The sequence below is a fragment of the Rhinopithecus bieti genome, unplaced genomic scaffold (genome assembly GCF_001698545.2).
Source record: "Rhinopithecus bieti isolate Rb0 unplaced genomic scaffold, ASM169854v2 scaffold_44159, whole genome shotgun sequence".
Lineage (NCBI taxonomy): Eukaryota > Metazoa > Chordata > Mammalia > Primates > Cercopithecidae > Rhinopithecus > Rhinopithecus bieti.
The window spans coordinates 687,024-692,124 of record NW_016818573.1 but is presented as its reverse complement, the minus strand read 5'-3'; the positions used below and the strand labels follow the sequence as shown (position 1 = coordinate 692,124).

Sequence of the window (5,101 nt, the reverse complement as noted above, 5' to 3'; positions counted from 1 at the left end):
AAAAAAAAAAAAAAAAAAAAAAAAAAATTTTGTAGAAATGGGGTCTCACCGTGTTGCCCAGGTTGGTCTCAAACTCCTGGGCTCAAGCGATCCTCCCACCTCAATCTCCCAAAGTGCTGGGATTACAGGCGTGAGCCACCATGCCCAGCCACGGCCATTTATTATATTACAATAGCACAACCTTCCATAATGTGGGTGAGTCTCATCTAATCAGTTGAAGGCCTTAAGGGAAAAAGATAGAGGGAATTCTGCCTCTAGACTGCCTTTTATATTGAGACAGGGTCTCACTTTGTCATCCAGGTTGGAGTACAGCGGTGCAATCACGGCTCACTGCAGCCTTGACTTCCTGGGCTCAAATTATCCTCCCACCTCAGCTTCCCGAGTAGCTGGGCACGCACCACCATGCCCGGCTAATTTTTTTGTACTTTTGTAGAGACAGGGTTTCACCATGTTGCCCAGGTTGATCTCAAACTCCTGACCTCAAGCAATCCGCCCGCCCTGGCCTCCCAAAGTACTGAGATTACAGTCGTGAGCCACCGCTCCTGGCTTGACTGCCTTTTAACTTGAGCTGCAACATCCAATTCTCCCTAGGTTTCCAGCCTGCCCTGTGGAATTTGGACTTGCCAGTCCCCATAGTCACATGAGCCAATTCCTCAAAATCAGTCACTTACTCTCTCCTGCTCTCTGTCACACGCGCGCACACACACACACACACACTCTCACAGTTGTTTCTCTGGAGAACGCTTAACACAAGTCTCCCTGGGGAGAGTTCAGGTATGCCCTGCCATCTGGCCTGTAGTAAGGGCACCAGCAGATCCCTCGTTATTGATTATTAATGCCATTTTTTGTTTGTTTGTTTGAGACAAGGTCTCACTCTGGTAAGAGTCACCACACCTGGCTATACTGGTCTTTGAAACTCCCACTCCCCTCTCTGTCACAAACAGTCCCTCTCCCCAGCCAGGTGCCTCTACCCACAGTAGCAGCTTTCTGCCACCTGCTGGGCCTTCCATGTGGCTTTCCCTGATCTTGACACCTCACCAAGCCCCAGTCACTATTTTACAGTGTCCCCTTAGACTAGTGTCTCTGGGGACACTTCATAAGCATCTTAACTATTCATTCAACAAACATGTATTGATGACACCTGCTGTGCGCCTAACACTGTAGTGGGGGACTGGGGGCAGATGAGCAGGCAAGTCTTCTTTGAGGTAATAAATGGGTATCGTGTGAGCACTGCAGATGAAACTCAAATGCTCAAAGGGCCACAGGCAGAGGCAGACAAGGAAGGGCAGGGCTGGGAGTTTGGCAAAGAGAAGACTGTTTGCAAAGTGGGGGCCACTCTGGTGCTGTGGCCCATTGTCACCCTGTGGGGATGCAGGCCAGCCACTGCCAGATCTTCTGAACTTAAAAATAAAAGATAGGCCTGGCTCAGTGGCTCATGCCTATAATCCCAGCACTTTGGGAGGCCAAGATGGGTGGATCTCTTGAGTCCAGGAGTTTAAGACCAACCTGGGCAACACAGCAAAACTTCATCTCTACAAACAAATACAAAAATGTAGCCACGTGTGGTGGCACACACCTGTAGGCCCAACAACCCGGGAGGCTGAGGTGTGAGAATCACCTGAGCCCGGGAGGTTGAGGCTGCAATAGCCATGATGTGCCTCTGCACTCCAGTCTGGGCACTGGAGTGAGACTCTGTCTCAAAAATAGAATAAAATAAAATAATGAGTCACACATGGTGGCATACACCTGTAGTCCCAGCTACTTGGAAAGGTCCCAGCCCAGTAAGGCTGAGGCTGTGGTGAGCCATGATTGCACCACTGCACTCCAACCTGGGCTACAGAGTGAGACACCATCTCAAAAAAATAAAATAAAAGGCAGAAAGATGGGTTGTACGTGAAATCCGATTCATCAGCGTTAACTACTAACATGATTCAAACATTTTTCTTTTCTTATAGAGACGTGGGTCTCACTATGTTCACCAGGTTAGTCTTGAACTCTTGGCCTCAAGTGATCCCCCTGCCTTGGCCTCCCAAAGTGTTGGGATTACAGGCATGAGCCACCGAGCCCAGCCCAAACCGAATTTTTTTTTTTTTTTTTTTTTTTTTTTTTTTTGAGATAGAGTCTCTTTTGTGTTACCCAGGCTGGAGTGTAATGGTGCTATCTTGGCTCACTGCAACCTCTGCCTCAGTTTCAAGCGATTCTCCTGCCTCAGCCTCCAGAATAGCTGTGATTACAGGCACCCAGGCCCAGCTAATTTTAGTAGAGATGAGGTTTCACCATGTTGGCCAGGCTGAACCACTGCGCCCAGCCTCCTTAATGTTTTAAAATATCAGTTTGGGGCAGGGTGCAGTGGTTCACGCCTGTAATCTCAGCACTTTGGGAAGCCAAGGGGGGCAGATCACTTGAGGCCAGGAGTTTGAGACCAGCCTGGCCAACATGGTGAAACCTCATCTCTACTAAAAATACCAAAAAATTAGCCGGGCATGGTGGTGCTTGCCTGTAATCTCAGCTACTCAGGAGGCTGAGGCAGGAGAATCACTTGAACCTAGGAGGCAGACATTGCAGTGAGCTGAGATCGCGCCACTGCACTCTAGACTGGGTGACAGAGCCAGACGCTGTCTTAAAAAATAATAATAAGGCGGGGATGGGCGTGATGGTTCACGCCTGTAATCCCAGCACTAAGGCGGGGATGGGCGTGATGGTTCACGCCTGTAATCCCAGCACTTTGGGAGGCGAACAGATCACCTGAGGTCGGGAATTCGAGACCAGCCTGACCAACATGGAGAAACCCCGTGTCTACCAAAAATACAAAATTAGCTGGGTGTAGTGGTGCATGCCTCTTATCTCAGTTACTCTAGAGGCTGAGGCAGGAGAATTGCTTGAACCCAGGTGGCAGAGGTTGCGGTGAGCTGAGATCGGGCCATTGCACGCCAGCCTGGGCAACAAGAGAGAAACTCCATCTCAAAATAATAATAACAATAATAATAATCATCATCATCATAATAAGGCTGGGCGCAGTGGCTCACACCTGTAATCCCAGCACTTTGGGAGGCCAAGGCGGGTGGATCACCTGAAGTTAGGAGTTCGAGACCAGCCAGGCTAACATGGTGAAACCCCATCTCTACTAAAAAATAATACAAAAAATTAGCCAGGCATGGTGGCACATGTCTGTAATCCCGGCTACTCAGGAGGCTGAAGCAGGAGAATCGCTTGAACCTAGGAGGCAGAGGTTGCAGTGAGCCAAGATTGCGTCATTGCACTCCAGCCTGGACGAGAAGAGCAAAACTCTGTCTCAAATAACGGTAATAAAAAATAATAAATAAAACACTGAGGAGGTCAAAGAAAATCCAAATGGTAGCATGTCTGGCTTCTGAGCCTCCTGTCTGCAAGGCCTGTGCTGAAAGGATCTGCACTTGCCTTTCTCCTCTTTACAGCCAAGGTCACCAGCGGAAACCCCTCAAGGACAATACCTGTGTCTCCTCCAATCCCTTCATGCCTAACACAGTCCCTGGCAGGGAGCAGGTACTCAGTGTGTGTTTTTGCACTAGGTTGCAAAATAAAGGTTTTCTGATCACTCTTCAACTCCACAACCGTGGCACCCTACTGCCTGTGGAATAGCGGGACAAACACTTTATCCTTATTTGAAGCCCTGCCCAGTCTGTCCTGACATCCCAAGATTCAGAGCACTCTGCCCTACAGGGGCCTCCCTGGATCAGCCTAAAAAGTTGAGTAATATACGGTAATTGATTTAGCAGTGGCAGTGTCTGCCCTTCCCACGGCTTCTCGTGTTCTAAAGAGTCCATAGATGAATTAATCCACAAATACTTATTAAGAGTATGGTGGCCTGATATTGGAATGTTCAAGGCCTTCTGCTTAAGAGTTTGTGTGTGGCCGGGCGCGGTGGCTCACACCTGTAATCCTGGCACTTTGGGAGGCTGAGGTAGGCAGATCAGGAGGTCAGGAGATCGAGACCATCCTGGCTAACATGGTGAAACTCAGCCTCTGCTAAAAATACAAAAAATTAGCCGGGCGTACAGCAGGCTACTCAGGAGGCTGAGGCAGGGAATCGCTTAAGGCAGAGGTTGCAGTGAGCCGAGATTGCGCCACTGCACTCCAGCCTGGGCCACAGAGCAAGAATCCCCCAAAAAAAAAAAAAAAAAAAAGAGATTGTGTGTGTTGTGTTGGGGAGCGAGGCGTATGGACACAAGGTCTCCGCCCTGGGAGAAGTGCTGGGGAGTAGGACAAGTACCACTACTTCGGACGGGGAGGGCGATGCCTCCAATGCGGGCTTCCCTAATTCCTGCAGATCATACACTGGCCCCCAACTTCACACTGGCCAGAATCCCGGTTTTAGTCTTTTCCGTGCCACCAAACCCTGCGACCTCCTCTTTCTAGAAGTAAAGAAAACACCTTTGGCCTCTGCCCAGAGCTACAGATACCTGGAGTAGGAACAGGCAGGAGATGCGTGGTGGATAAATACCAGAGAGACTTGGGATCGAATTCCACTCATACCCCCAGTTCAGTTTTCCTCAGCTTGCTGCTCCAAACAAGCAGGATGTGAAAATTAAGATTCCTTACCCCTCGCACCTCCAGTTGAGTTTTCTCCAGGTTGCTGCTGCAAACAGGCAGGATGTGAAAATTTAGATGCTTTTCCCACCCCTATAAAATAGGGCCGACGAGGATGGGATTCGAACCCACGCGTGCAAAGCACAATGGATTAGCAGTCCATCGCCTTAACCACTCGGCCACCTCGTCCTACGTAATATAGCTCTTTCCACATTCACTTATCTCTCATCTCCTCCACACTTTCCAAGCACTACCACCTATCTCGGAGCGCAGACCTCTTTGGACACGGGGAAATGAGAAGCCGCGGAAGGAAGGCAGCGTTTTGATTTCCTTTCAGCTGAGCCCGCGCCATCCTCCACCACCCTGCAGCCGAGCTCTGCCACGGTTTCCCTCCGAGTCCAGCCCAGCGCGTTGCTCGTTCAAGGCGCGCTTGGTCCAGGGTGCGCGCGCCGGCGGGGAGGGAGGAGAGCGCGTCCCGGGAAGCCGGCGGGGCCCGGGCGGGCGGGGCGTCTGCACGGCGCGCGGCCGGGCGGCG

At 50.5% G+C, this 5,101-nt stretch overlaps 1 non-coding gene across 1 annotated transcript; it reads right to left on the bottom strand.

Annotated features, from left to right (window-relative positions):
• Nucleotides 1-4,673: 4,673 nt before the first annotated feature.
• On the bottom strand, nucleotides 4,674-4,755 carry TRNAS-GCU (transfer RNA serine (anticodon GCU)). The gene has a single exon. It is a non-coding gene; the product is annotated as a tRNA-Ser (tRNA).
• Nucleotides 4,756-5,101: the final 346 nt, after the last annotated feature.